Source organism: Mycteria americana, chromosome 3 (genome assembly GCF_035582795.1).
Source record: "Mycteria americana isolate JAX WOST 10 ecotype Jacksonville Zoo and Gardens chromosome 3, USCA_MyAme_1.0, whole genome shotgun sequence".
Classification (NCBI taxonomy): Eukaryota; Metazoa; Chordata; class Aves; order Ciconiiformes; family Ciconiidae; genus Mycteria; species Mycteria americana.
Window position 1 is genome coordinate 13,602,907 of NC_134367.1, and position 20,756 is coordinate 13,623,662.

The following is a 20,756-nucleotide window of genomic DNA, read 5'->3' on the forward strand; positions in this document are numbered from 1 at the left end:
GGTCAAGGCCCATGTCCCCGGGCGGGGGTGCAGCACGGGTGACAGCGGCACGTCTCCCTGCCCTTATTTCTAAGCAGACACCCCAGCCCCCCCCACCCGCCGGGCTGGGGAGCCCGAGGGTCCCCGCGTAAGCTCCGCGCGGAGGTGGGGGAGCCCCCTCCCCCTCTGCCTCTGCTCCCCGTTCCCCTTGTTCAGCGCCGCGCCCGCCCTTCCCCATCTGCCGCCGTCCTGGGGACCCCTCCTCCCCCTCCTGCCCCCGGCAGCGGCGGAGGGCGCCTGCCCACCCCCCCAGCCCGCGGCGGGGGGAGGCGGGTCCGAGGGAGCCGCGCCCGCCCGCCCGCCCGGGGCCGGCCGCCGGCGGGAGCCGCACGCAGCCACCGCGGGGCGGGCCTGCGAGCGTCGCGCTGGGCCGGGCCGGGCTGGGCCGCGCCGCGCAGCGCCGGCGGCTGTCTCTGAGGCGCGGGGGAGGCGCGGGGGATGGACGAGGGTCCCAGCAGCGGCGAGCGGCGACGGGCGGCTCAGGTAAGCGCGGGGGAGGCACGGCGGGGCCGGGTGCCGCCGCCCGCCCGGGGGCTGCGCGGGGGCGGGCTGAGCCGCCTCTGCCGCTCGCTATCGCAGCGCCCCTCGCATCGACCCCGCCGGCAGCGGGGCGGGGACGGGGTTCTGCAGCCGCCGGGCTTTCTGCTCCCGGAGCGCTGCCCTCGCCCCTCTGCCGTCTCCGCCGAGCCCTCGCAGTCGCCTTTGTGGCCGCTCCTCGGTCCGGGGTCCCCCCTCCCCGGCCGGCCCGGGCCGCAGGCGGCGCGGCTGCCCCTGCCCCTCGCACCGCCGCCGCGGGGGCGGCCTGGCGGCGGGGCGGTGGCGGGGGGGACGCCGGGGGACACAGCCAACTGTTGCCTGGGAAAGCGCCGGCCCCAGACCGTTGCCAGCTCCTGTAGCACCGGGGCGGTGAGCGCTGGGAGGGCTCGCTTCGCTCCGGCTACCGGCTGCGTTTGGAAAGGCATCGGTTGCCGTGCGAGCCCCCGCGGAGATTCCCCCCTTGGCCTTGCCCCAGCCGGGGGAGACGCTTCCCCCGGGCACAGGCCCTGCGGGGGGGCAGATCGCCGGAGGCGGTGAACGGGCGGTGAACGCCGGAGCCGCCGCGGCTGCAGGGGAGGGCAGCGCCGGTGCGGGGACCTGTCTCTGCCTGCACCCGGGCCCGGGGAAGCCTGGCTTAACTCTGACACTGCCCGAGGATGTAATTCAGACAACACGTCGTAGTGCCTTACTGGAGTAAGTACGCCTCGGCTGTAGTGGGGGGAGAGAAGGGGATTAAGCTCACAACTTTGATTATACCGAAAACTTTCTGTTCCAGCTGCTGGCGGTTGTTGGATGCAGGGTGCTGTAAATGCAGTGTTTCCAGAGGCATGTACCTAGGCACGAGATGAAAAACACGATCTGTAATACTGCATTCATCTCGTTGTTTGAATCTCTGTCCATGTTGAGATGTGTTCCAGTGAACAGATACCACGCTTGCATCTATTCTCCTTATTATTATTTTTCCCTAATTTAATTTCAGGACCGTTTAGCTTTAATTTTATTTATCTGGGTTTTGTTATGCTAAGGTCTCGGTAATACATGACGCCACTATGTAAAATCGAATGCTCCATAATTCACTGGCAACACAGCAAGATTCTTAACTTCACTTGCTTTCAGTGGTGTTGCTAATAACTTGCCAAGGGTGGTGAAGTGGGTTCGTTTCCAGCCTGTTCTTGGTAGTCTTTGATTGCCATACAGCCGATCTTTGCGCTCTGTTTTTGTTTACCAGCTCCTAAAGGCAGTTTGTATGTGTAAACGGTAAGTTAAGGGGGACAGGGATGTTTTTGCTTTGCTTCTCCTGTTCTCACCATCTGCAAGGTCAGAAAAAAAATGAAAAGGACTTTGGCTATGAACTCTTAGGTGGGGAGATCTGGAACGAAATGCTGTCGTGACATGAGGTTGCCTTGTGGGCAAAGAATTTCACATGCTCAGCACTGCTCTACAAAAATACCCCAACTCATATTACACAGGGAAGAACCAAGCTGATACTTCCCTTTTCTCTGTTATGCTAACTTTTATATTTTTATAACATGTAAGGAACACTTATACATCAGCAATGTACTTCTTTATTTTTTTAAGGAATAAACTTTGCAATTTCTCATGTTTGATTCTCTTTTCTACTCTCCCGTAATACCCCTACCCCCCCACCTCATCAGGCCCAAATTCAAAGCTAATGATAAAGCCCTCCTACTCATGAATTTAGCTTTCCTAGGGCAGACTTAAAAAAAAATGTTTTAATGAAATGAAATTACAGATTATGGAAATAGCATGAAGAGTTTGACTTAAAGTCATAAAAAGCGTAAAATAGCAACTAAGAATAAAATTCTTCAGCTTCAATTTGAACCACTATATCTGGTCCTTAAATGTAAACTGTGGCAAGTATAAGCGAGGCTCTCTGGGTTATTTATATGGTTTCTTAATGACTGCCCAATATTTTATTGTATTCTGCTCCGTACTTTTTCACTACCCTCCTGCGCTGTTTTTGCAGTGACGCTTTGTTTTTTTCCATGAACTTCTGTTCTATATTAAAAACAGAAAATAAACAAACCACAACTGATTAAAAAGACAATGTATGCCAGTAATTAGAATAAAAAATACTTGGTTAATTCACAAAGGAAAAATGGTGATCATCTTGGATACTACTGCATAGTTACTGTCAGCAGATGTCATTTCACCATAATAGTGAGTCTATTAGTGAATTTTACAGTGCTGGGGAGCTAATTCATTGTTAGTGTGCTTAGCTTGTCTTTATGACCTCATTTTTTGACACTGTTTTGTCAGGCTGAAATATCTTGTCCTCAGCAGTATGGTAGTCTCACAAAGACATTGAGGATTCGCGTGTGCAGTATGTTGCAGATTTCCATATGTTATGTCCTACACAAAATAAGAGCTTAAAATGTGTGTCAAAAATGCTAGTTTTTTAGATGAATAACAATTCCTATACTTTAACAGAAATCATATTTTATAGGTGTACAGATACTATAAATAAGATCTCTTTAATCGATCATATTTATATGTATTTCCAAATACCTTTTTAGTTAGAGTTGTTAGAGAAACTGTAAGAGTTTTGTAGAATCACTGGTGTTCTTTAGCACTAGGTGCATAATGCATGCAGTAGCACATGAACTTGATCATTCAGTTCACATTTTATACAAAACAGAAAAATATTATTCTATATCCAAAACCTGTATGCGATCCAGACATCATTAGGTCTCCTATTAAATCCCTGGAGACAAACTGAGCATGTTGATGTGACCTATAACATCAGTGGCCAGGGGAATATGCATAGTAATAATGTATGTCAATTTGGAGGAGCCAAAACCTCTTAGTGTTTCCTCCATACTGAATTCAGTATGTATTTGGATCTTTTTCAGTATTATCAATCATTCTTTTAGCAGTGCTTTCTACTCATGTTATCTAGGAATGCAAAACAGTAACATTAAATCAGAGAAAACAGTTTGAGAGGCATGAATTAAAATATTTAATATATGGAGCAGCTTGAGAGTTGCAAAAAATGCAGTCATAAATTTGAATTTTGTTGTTTAAATTAAAATTGTAATAGAAGCTGCTATGCACTCATGTGTGAATGATGATGAGAGTGATGTGAATGATGTGAGATGTACAGGTCCTAATTCTTGTGAAGTTCTGAATTTACCATTCTTCTACTTTCATAGAATTCCAATTCACACTTCCAATTAAAATGAAAAACATGCCTTATTTTCTATCTTTATATACTGCTCGATACAAGTTCTTGATTTAAACAGGTAGCAGTAGTTGCTTCTACAGGAAAAATAACAGTAGTAGATATAGGCCAAATACCTTTTAGGACAGATACGACCTGGTACCCAGGTGCTTGAAAGATTTTTATTATTGTGGGGTTTAAATATTTAGAAATAATCTCATGGTTGGTATCTTCATTTTTACATTAAGTTAAATATCAGTCAGTCTTACCTTAATTCAGGAATGGCTACTTTTGCATGCTAACAGCTGAAATATTCTTGTCTAATTTATGAACTTGTCAGTAGACTACATAACCAATGCTCTATGGGACTTCTTTGTGCATTTTATCCTGTTTTTCCTGTCTGTGATAATACTTGTGTAGGGCCGTTTGTAGTGGCAATGTACAGGTTGACTTTTAACATAATGGTTTGGATGAACAGCAGTGCAAAAGGTGAAGCTAATCCATAAGTCTGAGGCTTATTTCTGAGTAAATCTGTGTAAGGAATTTGTGAAGTTTGTCAAATGTGAAAAGTTCATTTTGAAGGTTCCAGTAGCAGTGCAACTTGTGGTGTTATGTGTGCCTATCACAAGTGCTAGTATGGTTTGGTTAAAGTCTTAAGTTAATAAATGTGATTCATGAACGTATGTCCCTCAGACCTGTTGAAGAGCATCGATAGGGCATGGGAGTTGTCATGTCTAGAATATGGCATGGGGCCTACTGGGATCTTGAGTTTGGTCCCTGTTTGTCTGTGGTGAGCTCTGGATGATTGAGTCATATCTGGGCATCGGAGTTTGCACAATTTAATAACACTGTGGAGGTGGTTCAGTGTTTTTAAGGGGATGTGTAGACTTACACTGACATTTTAGGTAACAGCCATTCTGTACTCTCCTATAGCTCTCTGATACACATAGGTTTAACTTAAAATTTAGGTAGTTGTTAGAAGCTTTTTTATATATAATTTATGGGATTTGGGGGGAGAAATCCTTCTCCCTGTTGTATTACAGCCTGAATTCATAAATTATTTGAGTGGCCTATTTTACAATTAGATGCCTTAAAGCTAAGGTTGATGTTCTTAAAACTCATGTCTGAAAGCACACTGTTGTCTGTATTTTTTGCTGTGAAGAACATCAGATGCACAGAGTTCCGTTTCTGCATCCATCCAGACCTGTTACCACCGTGACTGTTCTGGAGAGCAGCATCTCTCTCCTGCCTAACTGCCTTTGGCATCTGGAGATGGGAATGTTCCCTCAGGATTTGGAAAGCTTGTTTTGCTAAGAAATAAGTAAGTGTAAGCTATTTACTCAAACTCGAGGAAGAAGCATTTGCAATGATGTTTATCTCTCAGTCTTCTTATTGTGGTGCATTAGTTACATCCCTTGCTCATGAAGTGTGAAGCTTGGTTCTCTGTGCCCTTTTCAGCTTGAAGTAACTTGAGCTCACACCTCCCTCTTCGCAGGAGAATGCAACAAGCAGCATGTCATGAGCTGTCCTTCATTTCACCTGCAGCTGTGTTACTTTGAAAGAAGTAATTAATTAGGCCAGAGGGAGAGTGACTCCTGCCCTGTGATCACGGCATTCAGCTGAGTTGAGGGAAATCTGGTTTCTATGGGTGTTTCACTCTTTCATACAGTAAATATTTTTCCATTTCATAGCTTCAGCAGGAATAGTCCAGGACAGACTCTAGTCTGTGGGTTAGGGCACTACCCTGGCATGCAGAGATGTGGTTGTGAGCCAGCTGTTTTGCCTGGAAAGAGCCTACCACCCACTTTTACTTCCTCTGTGGTTGCTTTCCTGATGCTCTTAAATTGCTCGATGGTGCTTGGGAGCATGCTCCTGCCTTCTCATCCGAAACTTCAAAATTGCATGACTCTTTCCTCATCAGCTTGTGAAAGGGATGACTTTGTGTCCTGCTCCTGGGGAGGCCTGAGGGTTTTATAGAATCATAGAACAGTTTGGGTTGGAAGGGAGCTTTAAAGGTCATCTAGTCCAACCCTCCTGCAATGAGCAGGGACATCTTCAACTGGAGCAGGTTGCTCAGAGCCCCGTCCAACCTGATCTTGAATGTTTCCAGGGATGGACCATCTACCACCTCTCTGGGCAACCTGTTCCAGTGTTTCACCACCCTCATCATAAAAAATTTCTTCCTTATATCAAGTCTCAATCTACCCTCTTTTAGTTTAAAACCATTACACCTTGTCCTATCGCAACAGGCCCTGCTAAAAACTCTGTCCCCATCTTTCTTACAAGCCCCCTTTAAGTACTGAAAGGCTGCAATAAGGTCTCCCCAGAGCCTTCTCTTCTCCAGGCTGAACAACCCCAACTCTCCCAGCCTTTCCTCACAGGAGAGGTGTTCCATCCCTCTGATCATTTTTGTGGCCCTCCTCTGGAACCGCTCCAACAGGTCCATGTCTTTCCTGTGCTGAGGACTCCAGAGCTGGACGCAGGACTCCAGGTGAGGTCTCACCAGAGCAGAGTGGCAGAATCACCTCCCTCGACCTGATGGCCACGCTGCTTTTGATGCAGCCCAGAATATGGTTGGCCTTCTGGGCTGTGAGCGCACATTGCTTGGCTCATGTCCAGCTTTTCATCCACCAGTACCCCCAAGTCCTTCTCTGCAGGGCTGCTCTCGATCACATCATCCCCCAGCCTGTATTGAAACCAAGGATTGCCCTGACCCAGGTGCAGGACCTTGCCCTTGGCCTTATTGAACCTCATGAGGTTCACATGGGCCCACTTCTCCAGCTTGTCCAGGTCCCTCTGGATGGCATCCCATCCCTCAGGTGTGACAACTGCACCACTCAGCTTGGTGTCATCTGCAAACTTGCTGAGGGTGCACTTGATCCCACTGTCTTTGTCATTGATGAAGATATTAAACAGTACTGGTACCAATACAGACCCCTGAGCAGGGTTTTACAACCCTTTTTAATAACATAGGTACTTCTTGAGCTTCCAGGATAGGTGACGTTTAAGGTACAGCCTTCACAACTTTGTTTTCTATTAGGTTAGATGGCTTCCTGCTTACTGAGTTATTTTAATTTCTATTATATACCCAAATTTATTGTAGCCATGTTCAAAATTCTCCTGTGAGTCCATTTTGTGCTTCTTGTCTCATATGGACTAGGAAATCTAAGAAAAGTATGGATTTTGGGGAGATGAAGGCCACAATTTGGCAAGACTGAGGTTCCCTTCAGGAGAAAGTCTTTATTTTGGGGTTAGAATACAATGTGAGCTTGGTTTGATTCAGTTGTCCAGCATAGGCATCTCATCCTTGCTGAGATGCTTTATGACCTCCACTGCATCTATGCTCGGCTAGCAGATGCAAGATGGCCAGAAGACCCATATCCTGCTTGGAATAACACCTGCTAGGAAGGTGGGATATTTTGAGACAGCTTGGTACTATTTGCCTCTGCAACTGAACTGAGCCCAGTAGTGTCCTAAGACTATTGTTGTCTAGACTGAATGTGGTTACACTGAGAAGTGGGAGGAAGAGGTTGTTTTTTTGTTTTTCAAAGACATTTCAGAGCAAGCATGCTTTCTGTTTTATTTTCTTTATTGCAAGTGTATTTGGTACCTAGCCCGATCATTATAATTTTCATTTTGCAGCTGCCCCAGATTACATCTGGGAGGTTAGCTTGAGTTAATGGCTTTCTGGGAAAGGGGGGGAGAAAGTTCTTCTTCTGGTTTCTCTCATGCATATTAATAGCGGTGTGGAGCTGTGGGGTAAAAATTCATTACTGTCGTTTGTTAGCTGGTACGGAAATGCTGAGTGATGGTGCCACTTACAGAGCTGAATTGGTTTTGGAGAATAAGGAGAATTCTCTCTGGTAACTGATCCATATGATCCCATCTCCAGTAAATTGATTCCAGAATTGTGTTTAAATAGCCTCCATGAGAGATGTGCAGTGGTATTTATCTGGTACAGATGATTGCTGGTCCTAATTTTTCGGAGGGGGTTCATTTAATGCTGTGGAAATTGGGGGAGGGAGGCAATGGCGAGGGGAAAATTTTATAATAATATTCCTCAGAGTTGTTCGAACCTGTTTAGATTTTAGAAGGCTAGATTGCTAAATTTATTATGTTTTATTTTCAGGAACAGTCTAATTTTGTCTCAGTTACACTTTCTCCCACGCACATATACACGGTCTGACTCCTTGTACTGTATTGCTTTGTAATTGCACAGTGTTTTGCTTCAAAGATCATCTGTAGACTGTTGGTGACCCCTTCAGATAAAGATTTCATGACGGATGTAGGCATCTTTGGAAACTTCTGGAAATAAGTCTGTAATCATCTCCCTAATAATTGATGGCAGCAAAGGAAATGGGAGCTGATATTCTGTAACCGTTTTTTGTATGTTTGTGTTGTTAAAGCATAAATGCACTGTAGGACTGGAACACTTCCCTCACCCTCTCACAAGGCTGTGCTGCAGCAGAGCTCTGTAATACCAATTACTGCGGGGACGGGTTGCTGTTCCAAATGAGGTCATGATGGGGATGCTGGAAAACGAGTCTCTCAAAATGTGTTTCATGCTCTGAATACTTGAGAGATTTTGTTAGAGTGCGACTTAGGTCTACGGGGTTTATGTTTTTAATTAGAGAAGGTGTTAAAAAATCCACTTACTGTTTTGTGTCAACATCTCTTGTATTCAAGAGGAAAATAGAAAATACTTCCTGATCTTGAAGTATTCTGGGAATATGTTGCCTGTAGAACTGATTCGTATTTCTGCAACTAGATAATCTTACTACTTCTATTTATTTTATTTTTTTCCCCAAAAGTCAGGGAGAGAACACACATAGAGGCCTTAGAAGTATAGATAATCTGCTTGTCTATTTTTACACTGTGAGACAAAAAATGATTGGGGTCTGACTACTTACGCCTTTGTTTTACTGGGGTTTTGATTCATTATGGCACAGACACTATCATGTTGTCCTTTACTGAACTAAAAGTAAATCCGCCAAAAAAAATCCCCTTTTGTTCTGCTGCTGAGGAACACTGTGGGCTGCCAAATCCTGGCAGTCTGAGTCACCACAATCGTAATAAAGTGTTTGTACTTTTGCGGTTACTGTTATTCAGTGTCTTCTAATTTATTCATAAGGCAAAGGGACACCTACAGGTTAAAATACTACTTTTTAAAGAAATATTCCATGTTTATACTGAAATAACATTTGTCAAAAGAGAATTAAATACACACTGGTAACACTTCACAGCTTCCAAGGAGCAAATGGTAATCTTTAACAATAAGAAATATATATACACATATATTTAACAAATTCCATTTTCTGTGTAAGAGCAATGTTAGAATTCAAAAAATGATGGGATTATTTTAAACTCCTTACTGAACTCTGCTGTTTTGGCCATCTGATCTGACCTGATAATGATCTGATAACCAGGGAGACTGTTTCCTTCCTTAAAAAAAAAAATAAGGACAGAGACTCTGACCCTGGAAATGCTTATCTGTCTTTTAACTTTGATGCGTGGGCTGTGACCCAGCAAGCCTAACTCATGTAATTGAATTCAGTTGTTTTCAGGATCACTCCCAAACAAAACAGTCAAATATTAAGTTGCAATATTCAAATAAAACTCGGAATGATTGCACATAAGCAACCGAGGGAAAGCAAGGTGGTTCTGAATCAACGATGGCTACCTGTAAGGCTGACAAATATGTTCCCTGACTCCACAGAAGATGGGCGCAGGTGTTCTGCAGGTGGCTGTGTGTACCCTGTGGTGGTCCGGCTGATGCACCCTGTTGCCCATGCTTGGGGAGGAGATGGGAGTTCTTACAAATTCTTGATCCCATCACCTGTGCATGGAGAGCAGATGGGTTTCCTAATAATTTCTCAATTCTTTAGCTATTTATGGGTAGAAGTCCTCATGATTTAGGCTTTTAACTCTAATATCAGTTATTGAGGCAGAAACAATGATTTCTTTCTTTCTATTGATAAAAGAACAACAAGGCTTTTATTCTTTTTTTGCCTGATACGTAGGGAATTCTGTATGTCATTTACCTTTCCCTAGTGTTGAGCTAATGAAATTTCTACAGTTCTCTCAAAAAAGCCAAATTTGGTAAGTCAGCTCATTAGTAACTTTCCCTGACTCTATCCTGTAGAGCTGCTGAACAAAAGGAAGGTGGACTGAGCTGGGTGTGGGTGGTGGGCACCAGGGTGGTGTGGAACATGTATGGAAATACATGTGGCAGAAAGTACTATAGTTTTAATTGCTACTCTGAGTCATACTGTCACCACAGCTGTTTCCCAAAGAAGAGGTTCTCATGCTGTCAACAGGACATTCACAAAAGAAAGGAGATGGTAGATAAGCAAATGCAAATATATTGCATGCCCTCTATCCTTTACTTTTTAATATATTCTGTAGTGATGAGTTCAGCGTGAAACATTTGGTGACATGTAATTATATATGCATTAAGTAAATAGCAGTTGATTCATGGTATCCCTCTCTCAGGGTATATATTCTTAATGCACTGGGGTAGGGATGAGCGAGTAGTACTACAGCTCTGAGGTTCTTGATTCATGTGGCAATGCAGTCCCGCTCAGGGTGCTGACTTCCTTTCTCCTTTTTTTTTTGCCCATAAAAGGAGAAAAGTGCTGCCATATGACTTGCTTTAGAGAGAATCACAAGATGTGGATGGAGGGGGAGGTTATTCAGGTAGCTTTGTCTCTTATTCTGCTTTCTGTGTTTAATGGGATATTACTAGTAGAGTATGTGGTAGTATTTCCTTCAGCTGACATTGAAGTAAAACATTTTGTTCTCTAATAACTTTTTTTTTTTTCTGTATGGATAAGAGATTCTGCAGGGAAGTTGGATACAAATGAGTTCAGAAAGAAGATAAAAATCACTGTTCTCGGGGATTAGGCTGTTCTCCAAACCTGCAGACATTTTCCTGCTGGCGGTTAAAGAATGACTGTGTGTGGTATTCTCCCATCTTGTGCCAGTGACTGTAGGTAGGCATGCTTAGGTTTATTGCTTAATTTTACACTGTTAAAAAGTTTCATCTCCAGTTTTTCAGAAAACAGACTATTCAGGTGATTCTCTGAAGACTTGCCCAGAAATCAAATCTGGACATCTCGGTGTCTTTCCATGACTGGAGAAGTCCTTGAGCCCACTTGCCCTGCAGTCTTACATTGACTTTCAGTGTACAGTAAAGCAAGAGTTGCCTGACTTCCTTTTGCATATTCTGACAAAAACCATAGCCCTCCCACTGATGAGGGTCACGTTTTCTCCATAGAGCGAAGGCAATTAACAGCTCTAAATAAGTTCCACCCGGCTTCTGCTGTGGTTACCAGATGGTATTCGATGGGCTCCTGTTTCAGCATCGGAGTGTGCAGCCAGCACCAGGATGGTCTCGAACTGTCAGCTTCAACCCTGCTGCCTGCTGATGTCCTCCATGTACATTCAAAGCCATCTCTGAGTCAATGATTCATACTATTGATCAGCTTGGGTTTAGTCAGCCTTGTACGTTCCCTTTACTTACTGATGCTGTGAAGCGATTTGACATGGAGGCACGTAAATTAGCTGTGTCTCTTCTTCCGCCGTCCAACAAAAGATTTTTCAGAAATCACAGCAGAATGGATCTACCTGTGGAAACCAGACTTTTTTCTTTGACAGCTGTGAAAAGTGGAGATCTTCGACCCAAACATTTAGTTTCTTAGGAAATGAAGCATTTCGTGAAGGAATCCACAGGGAGCTGGAGAAAATTAAGATCTTAGTAATAAGCAGTCATTTCCTAGCGTCATCCTTTTCTAGTGTCACCGTAGGTATCCTGGGAACAGAGCAAAAGGACCATACTAATTCTGGATCTAAAGTCACATTTTCTTTTTCTTGAAGCTGGTTTATTAATTTTTTTTCCACATCAGAACTAGGATGTAGGCCAAGATCTGTGAGAAACAGATGTCTGTCTCATGCCAGTAGTGTTAGCATTGCGGGGATTTAGTAAAATTTGTTACTTCACTTATGTGGGAGGGTTTTTGTTGTGTTGTGGGTTTTTGGTTGTTTTTCTTGGAAGATCTGATAGTGAGTTTTCTGGTTAATTGGAGTGACAGTCTTAGTTGAGTGTTGATGTCACTGTTGGGGTAGATGCGTCATCTTTTCATCTTTTTGACAGACAGAAATTGTACTTGTAGTTCAAGGCACTATGATTGATGTATTCCCAGGTAAATTGAGGTGTGGGAGTTCATCATCTGGGACTATTAGGTTGGAGCAGATGGTTATTAGTGGACTATTAGGTGGACTCACTGGACCAGATTGGCGGCTAATATTCCAAGAGTTATAAATGAGTAGTCAAGGCTTTACAGAATAACATGCAGTTTTGTCAATATCATTGCAGTTTTAAGACTGCTCCAAGGTAAGCAGAGTTGGGAATGGAGAAGCATGTAGTGAGATGCTCTGTAGGTAAGCAGTTGTGAAAGGGGTGTATGTTTTTGTACTGTCAGTGTAATTTTTCAGCACCCTGTGACACTGCATTATCACTTATATCTATACAAAGATATAAACTTTGCTGAGTGTAATATTTACATCCAAATTTGCACCAGGGTATTCGTGTTTTCCTTTTGAAAATTTTTTTTATTCCTCTGTTGTGTTTACAAAGACTTGTTGCATATGTTTCTTTTTGCGCAAATTAATGGTAAATGTTTTTGATTCAGGCTTGCATGATTATTTTTTTAAGTAAGTTGGGATTTCTGATTTAGAAGAAAGAAACAAATTTGTGAAGACATAGGTAAGTTTGTGAACTATTGAAAAAACACAGCAAATTTGTTCCTGAAGCACTAATCTTGTAAAGGATTTTAATTTCTTCCTTGCCCACCACCCCAATATGGGTAAAGGCTAGAGAAGCAGTGTCTCAGCTGCTGTGCATTGGGATGCTGTCAGTAGAGCTATGCCCGCTTTATACCAGCTGACAGTCTGGACCAATGTTCTACTGGCAGCAGTCCAGGCTTGCTGAAATGAAGAAGTCAGATGCTCGTCTTCAGTCTGTCTGAACACATTAAAAAAGTCCAAAACCTAGAGAGTACAAATTTTCACATGCTGCATATAATACATGTAGAAGCACAAATGGTCAACTGTTACATGTTTATTTGGTTCTGTTCTCGTGATTTGAAAGCAACAACCACCTAGGTGAGGATGTGATATTAAAGCCAGAAACTATAATGCCTGGAAAAGGTGACCTGTTAATTCTGAAATGCATTGGCTACTTATGGAATTAACTTTTAAAAATGATGTTCTCCAGAAGCAACTGGGTACTATAATCATGATGCATGTTCATAGTAGGAACTAAATAAGGAATGGATATGGCATGCGACTGTACTGTTACATTTTTAGTACTGTTCGTGACACAGTTTTGTCCTGTGCCAACTAACACTCTCCCAGATAATGCCTAAGCATAGTTCTGGGGTTAGGAGAGATGGTGGACCGTTTCCAAAAGGCTGTTTGGATCTGGCAAGGCTGTTTCGGAGGGATAGGATTTTAGTTGTATAGCCACAAGCTGTACCGTGCTCACTGGTTCCAAGCCCAGAGTGTGGCTATGTGCCCTGGTCTGTTTTATTTTCTGACATATATGTGGCCACAGATCCTGCTTTCCAGGAACCTGGGATTCAGCAGCTTCTTTGGGAAGGCAACGGCAGGATTGTCTTTGTGTGCTTAGGAGGGTAGGAGAAAAAATTCTGTCAAACCTGAAAGTGAGAAACTGTGTCTGGAAAGCTGGAAAAATAATCCGGAGCAACTTAAAATCATAGAACAATTGAGTTTCATATTGCTTTTCTAAGAAAAGCCCCAGGGAATACACAGGTGTAATTAGCTATTTTGAAAGTGCTAGTTTAAAAAAATATATATATTTATGAAGAATTATGGCCTGGCATTTAAATCAAAATGAATAAATTACATGTAAGCAGATGGCATCTACAGTGTCCTCAACCAGAGGATGTATATTCTGGCAGTAGTGTAAAATTTATCCCTGTCCTAAGCTTTGCCTTCTGTTAACTAAAGGAGCAGTAGCAACCTGCTAGCTCAAACCTGAGTTGGCATGAGCTTTAGGTTTTCCCTGGGGAATCCCTGCCTCAAGCAGATGTTTCAGCCCTCTTCTAATTGTCTGATTGCCTCCTGTCAAGGAGATGCAAGTCTGACTTTATATTTAGCAAAAACTGTAGGGTGTGGGGATTTTTTTGTGTGTTTTTTTTCTTTTTTTTTAAAGCAGTGTTAAAGCTATTAGCATCCTAATGACTTAACAGAGTCTGGTCCAACAGACAACTTACAGGTTGACTCTAGTCCGTGGAGCACTTCCATCTGTCTCACAACCTCTCTTCTATAGGAGATGAGGAATAGCTGTTGGGATGGCGTAGGCTGCCTGGTGAAGCAGCCACATACCCATCCACCTGGAAGTGGTCCAGCGATCGGAAACTGAGCTCCCGGTCCCCATGTAGACAGTGACAGGCCAAGCGCCATTCCTGGGCTGGGAATTCCTGGCGCGATTTGTGGTTTGAGGGTTGCATGGGGAGAGAATCAAAACTCGGGTCAGGATGCTTTAAGGATGAACTACCCTGAATTACCTGTATTACCATCAACATCTCTCACATCTTTCTGCCTAGTATTTCAATAGTACCAGCTTGGTAGTAAAAGCTTTAATGAGCCTGTGCTTTTTCAGTACATATATTGGTAAGCGTGTTCTGCTCCTTTTTTTTCTATATCTTAAATCAAAATACAGATTTATAACTTCATTTTGGAACATGTGCTTTCTACTTTTTGAGTAAAGGACTTCTAAAACATGAAATAATATTGCAGTTGCATAGTTAGGATTCAGAGTCTGGCCTCTGATGCACCCTTCATCTTATTTTACTCTTCTGTTTTGCCTTTGAACTACAACATTATGTAGTCCATTCTGTAATGCAACTTCACTTAACTCTTTATTTGCAAGTAGAATTAATTTCGCGTCTTTGCTATTTATGCTTTGTTGACGACTGATCATACAGCCTTAATTATTTCTTACACAGCAGGAAACTTTAAAAGTAGCAGCTGTGTTTTGCCTTAAGTCAAATTGGTTGTGGACTACGACTGCTCAAATCCCTGAGTGGATAATAAGCTTTACTCCCAGCACGTCCCCCAGACTGCTGCGCTGAGGGTACTGAACTGACTTCTGTATTTCATGGTATAAATGCATTTTAACTAGGGATAAATTGACTTACTGGCTGTTGCCAAAACAGTAAAAGAGAATTTTCTCTTCTGCATTAATATGTGATAGTTGGCCTTCTCATTGACGTCCTTCCCTTAAAGCAGCATTAGGGTTTTTGCTAAGGATTCCAGAGTGTCTTATTTGTTTCTGTCCAGTTTTATCATGCTGGTGTTTAATAAACGATCACTTTCCTTTCTTCTCGACTCATGGATTCTCCGGAGGAGAAGAATGGTTGCTTATAAACATGTTTCTTCACCCGTGTTTAGGTCAGAGTGTTGTAGGCAGTATCTTGGTATTTAGTTATTTGATAAACATGTTAAAGTGTTGTCCCTCTTGATTCCCCCTGCCTTTCCTATGGAAGACTCTGATATCAATCTTGGACTGTTTTTCTCCACTTTTAAAGGAATATTCTGTTTTAAAGACCAAAGCTGGAAATTTGAAGCTCTTCCAGTTGGAGTAGTTTATCCTCTTTCTGTCCCATGGCAGTTGCTTTCCCACTTGATGGCATCTCTCGGTCCCAAAGTTCACCTCAGTGAACTTGCCTTGCGGCCCCTTCCACGCAGTTATCGCTCACGCATAGTACTGAAGTTGTGCTTAGGATAGCTATTCCATGTAAGTTGCAAAGTTTTTGTAATTTCATGATTCAGCTGAACAGCAGATACTCCTTTATAGTTGCTGGGTTTTTGCTTCCAAAATTTAGGTTTTCTATATAAAAACGTGTTTGGACTTCCAAAGTAACTGTGTTATAGTCTACTTCCCAGCCACAGTCTGTAAACTTTTTGTGAGTATATTTTGCACCTGTTACATGAGAGCTTACTGTTGTCAGCACTGTTAATTTTCTCCAAATAAGCCAAGTTATGTAACAGAACAAACTGATCTAACACAAAAATAGGGAAATTACGAATATGATTCAAGAAAATTCTCATTTACCTTTCTTTTGGTCTATGTTAGATCTCATGATTTTTAATTAGCCTCACAAGGCTTATGTGCTCTGATGAACATACAGTTTTTTAAAACAATCCAATTGCCTTGTTTTGCAATATACAAATTCTAAAGTTTCTATCAAATTTATTTTAGCTTCTGTTCTTGCATCTACTTCACAGCTTTTATGCTATTTCATTTCTTATAGCAACCTTTTATTTTTATTCCGTAGAGTTTTAGCATGGATTTTTTTCTGTCCCACTTGCAATCGGTTTAAAGGTTTCTGGCAATTTTTTACCATAATTAATCTTGTAGGTCTTGTTCTATAATTAACTAATTTTTCTGAAAAACGTTTCTGTTCAAACACTTCTGTAGAATTTGGTGAGATATGTCCTGAGCATTTGAAAGGAATGTAGTAGTTGTTCACTCTCAGATTATGATCTTTGTAGTCATATTTCCATTTAATACTTCCAGAAAGAAGTGGAAATTTAGTACCTTTTTTCCCTTACTAAGATCTTTTTACTTCTGTTTTCTTTCTTATGATAACGGGTCGTGAAGCCACTGTGTTGTCTGTGGCTTCAGTGACTAAAATCTTCTGATGTTTTCATATTGATGAACTCCTTCTGGAGTGGTTCAAATAAATGGATCAAAACATGGCTCATATAAATACAGTTCTGCAGGTACCTGCTTTGGGATGCGATTTTTAATTGATTAATTAATTTATTTAAGGTGTTTAGCTAACAAATACTTTCCTCCCCTTTCTCAAAGTGATTTAGGGTCTTTTTTCATGTCGTGACATTCCTTCAAAGCCAGCTGATGTTATGTCAGCATAGTCTGTGCTAGACTTGCCCTTTCAAAGCTAAATTCCATTTTTTTTATTTCTGACTATCATCTAAATTTCACAGTCCTCTTTCTTTACCTGCACTGGTTTTGTTTCTGTTCTTTGCAGTCTCTTCTTCCCACCTGTAATCCTTTCTCATCATTTTCATCCATTCTGTTCTACCACCTTTGCTTTCTGTCATTCCTGGTAGTAAATCTGCTTTGGTTTCTGTTTAACATGAATCTTGCTGCGTTGTTGCTTAACCACTCTTTCCAGTTAACCTTAATTACATGAAGCTTGGAAAATACCTAAATGCTTAGTAGCTTGGGAGTTAACGTGGTCCAATAAGTGGGACACCCCTTTGAAACTTTCTCACGGAGGCTCATTTAATTAGGGCTGGGGTTCCTGAGTCCTTCAGGCTTGTCATTTTTGTTGTTGTTGGGTCAAGAGGGAGGGGGGCATGTTTTCATATATCTACAAGCAGTAAATGCTGTAGAAGGCTATGGTATCTAGAGCTGGTTTTTGCAACCCAGTAGGACTGGAGGGTCAGAAGTTGTCTCTTACTGCGTCACTGCTCGGTAGGAAATGGTGGTTTTCTGGGTTCTATGAGGTACTTCCAGTCCTTTCCCTGTCCCGAGGTGTTCCTGCTTTGCCCCTTCTCTGATGCCTCCTTCCCGGCTTCTTTCCCAGGTGAGCTGCATCACTCTCGGAGTTAACTAAGTGTCCTGAACACGGTAACAGCAGTTCACTATCCGGATGCTCGGTACTACAGGATTAATTGACCTTTTGCTCTGGGCATAACGCACAGTAGAAGATACCTTGCAGCAGTACTCATTGCTTTAAAAAAAAAAAAAACAACAGGGAAATTACTATGTTTTGAAGGCATTTAAGTAACTTTTCTGATTTTTACTTGGTAATTAAAACAGTTTCATTAATAACAATTCTTTTAAACAAATTTTAAAATCCACAGATTGCAGCCTCTGTCTAAGTATCGGGAAGGCTCTGGATCATCTTCAACAAGGTAAGAGTCGACTCTGGTACTTTCTGTCTTGCACAGAACAGCTGCCTAGCAGATTCAAATGTCATAAATGATAAATGAATACTCAGCCTCCCTTGAATGGCATCCTGTTATGTAGTTTTACTGTTACACCTAACTGATGCTTTGAAAATGCTATCTGGGCATAATATTCTCGCCTTGAGGTTTTTATTTGTTTGCTTTTCTTATTATAGAACAACAACTGAGAATTCTTCTTCCCATGTACTTTTTTAATTTACTCCACTGTTTGTTTTGAATCGTTTCACTGTTATTGTTCTGGTCTGTGTAAACCCTTGGGACAGAATTGGCCTAGGCAGAGAACGGGATTTGTTCTCATCCTTTTTGAAGTCCTAATTCTGTGATTATTTTTTTTTTTGGCCTTCTACTGCCATTTTTTTTTTTCCAAATCTTGACCAGGTTCCCATTAAAATCTCTGAAATATAAGTTATAAACACCCTCTGTTGCTACAGAACTGGAGAGAATTTGCAGCCAGCAGCAAAATAAAGCAATGCTGAAAATAGACTTTTTTTCCCCTAGAGAAAGGGAGTTCCCTGACTTGACCAGCTACTAATTGGTACAAAGGTTTATTTACACAGAGGAGCTACTCCTAATTAGTTCCCTATGTGGGTGCTCTACTTGAGAAATTAGTGTTACATTCTGATTTAATTTAATCTGCTTTTATAATGAATTGTTATAATTTGCAGTAAGGAACGTATTTTTAGGAGAAAAAAAAAAAAATCTGCACTGCACCACCCCCGAGTTTCAAAAGCTAATTCCTCTTTAGGCAGCGATCAAGCACTCTTATTATTTTGAGATTAAATGAATAAAAATAAAAATCCATTGTTAGATTAGAACCAGTTTTTAGTCATATCTTTATAAATATAGCTGCAGAAATACAACCACGCATTTTTCAAAGCCAAAACTTAATTCAGCTGTTTTATGGACCTGATGACTTGACCTCTGTTTTTCCATAGTTGTGAGGATAGTGAACCAGAATATTTGGGAAGAATAGTGTTTGTGGAGTTATATTAGCATTGTTAAGGTTATGGTTGGAATGGAAGTTTACTTCCAAGCTTTTCTGTAGCGGATTTCTTTTTCTTAAGTTGACTTCACCTTTGTTCTGGGAGCAAACTTGTGTTGCTGTATAAAGTTCTTTTATTTAGAGAGTTGAAAAAGTGACATAAGAGCCAGACCTTAAGTCCCTAAAAATCCTTATGAAGGAGCTGGTCCCCTTGCTTTTCTCTCAGCCTCCCCCCCAACACTTGCAGAATGAAATGATCACTCTTAGGCATTTAAATTACACTCTTTATTTCGGTAGTTTCAAAAGATTGGAAAATTAATTTCTGAACTTAGAACTGCTTTAACCAGACCTCTTTCAGTGTGAATATTGTTTTAAATAAAGGTAGCCATTATAATAAATTGCTAAATATTTTGGAAATGGGTTTTCATTTTCATTATTTCATTATTATTTATTTTAATTCTTAATATAGTGAATACCAGTGAACATTATTTTCCTTTGGCTGTACCAGTCTTGGCAACAGCTCATTATAAAATCAAAATTAAATTGAATCTGTTCTGCAGAATTATATGGGGTAAAAATTCAGTTTAAGTACCTGATCATTTCAACCTAGCAGCATTTTTGAATGGTATTACTGTAAAAGTTTTTGGAAGTTCCAAATTTCACTTTTAAAATAATCATTTCAGTTTTCCATTGAGATAATCTGGTATATTTCCTCTTTAAGCTAGAAAGTTTAATCTGAAAACTGAGAGAGGGAAAAGCACAGTGATCCCAAGTGTAATCTTGAATGTTTTTCGTGACAGACGGACCTTGAGTGTTTAGCATCACCTCTTTGGATTTTTGAATGTGAATTGGAACCACTGTATTTTTAGGTAAGACATAACCAAGTGTTTGTGTTAAGTACCCTCTTTCTTTTATACATGAATTGTGAGAAAGCTAGAGTGCAATATGCTGGACTTTACTTTGTACAGAGTGTTTATGTCTTTGTTGAATGAGTCCAATGTTATTTGAGATTTTAAATAATAACAGTTCAGTTGTCCTAAATTTTTATATTCCCTGAGAGAAACCGCATCAGCAACTCTGCATGGTCTATCTATGTATGTAATTTAATTTTATGATCAAGTATGTAGTTGTTTGATTGGCTTGTTGCCACTCAAAGTGGCAGTTCAGTTCTGTCTACCCCTTGTCTTGCATCAACACCTGTACTCATCTGGGATATGCTGGTTTAGGGAATTTGCTGCTGAAAATCTACGGGATTGCAAAGACTTCTAGGAGGATTAATTTTCTGCCACTTTAGACCTCTGCATCAGCTCACTGTGGACTCAAACAAGTACTGGTGTCGATACAAGGAAATCAGTGCCAGTACTTGCAGAAACAAATTGTTGTATTTGCTTTAAACATCTCACTTATCTCTGCTCCAAGGAAAGCTTTGATACATGAGGAAGACTATGAAGGGGTTGTGAACAGCTGCAGACTTCAATATCTGAGGAGGAAGCAGGGGGTGATAGAGGAGAGCTAGAAGGTTTTGATCTGTAGATGTAAGAGTATTTGTCACTGAAGGTTACCTTCTTCCTTGTAGTGAAATACCGGAGGTCGTGCCTATTTGGCTACTCGTGTTTACCACATAGATTATAGGGAACAGAAGGGAGATCTCGGTGTCACACTTCATATGCGGCCAAGTTGTGGTCAGCATTGCTCTGGAGCTCCGAGGCTACAAGTCACAGATGACGGTTCTGGTGGTTCTGACCCAAACACACTGCTGTTTGCCAGCCTTTTCTGGGCTGCTGGAAAACGTGACGCAGACATGACATTTGAGCTGGGCGGTTGCAGCATGTAATGCTTAAAATGTGAAAGGGAATAATATCTTACTTTATTGTGGGAAGTAAGGCCGTGCGAAATGGTAGCTTTCATCTGGTGGTTTCTCAGAGAGATGGAAGCCATCGAGTATGGAGAGGACTCTTTGAACTAACCCTACATTAGTAACAGTGAATGATG

The 20,756-nt window shown here is 41.7% G+C and overlaps 1 protein-coding gene across 9 annotated transcripts in view; it reads left to right on the forward strand.

Moving 5' to 3' along the window:
* Positions 1-335: 335 nt before the first annotated feature.
* CYRIA (CYFIP related Rac1 interactor A) overlaps positions 336-20,756 on the forward strand; it is a 58,471-nt gene continuing 38,050 nt past the window's right edge. For 4 of the 9 annotated variants that reach the window (XR_012775122.1, XM_075497893.1, XM_075497891.1 and 1 more), the window contains exons 1-3: positions 337-522; positions 17,678-17,728; positions 19,565-19,633. The gene's annotated coding sequence lies outside the window, so the exon portion shown is untranslated. Of the gene's footprint in view, positions 523-610; positions 1,270-17,677; positions 17,729-19,564; positions 19,634-20,756 lie in introns of those variants that run through there. The other 5 variants (XM_075497889.1, XM_075497895.1, XM_075497896.1 and 2 more) reach the window with 5 other exon arrangements.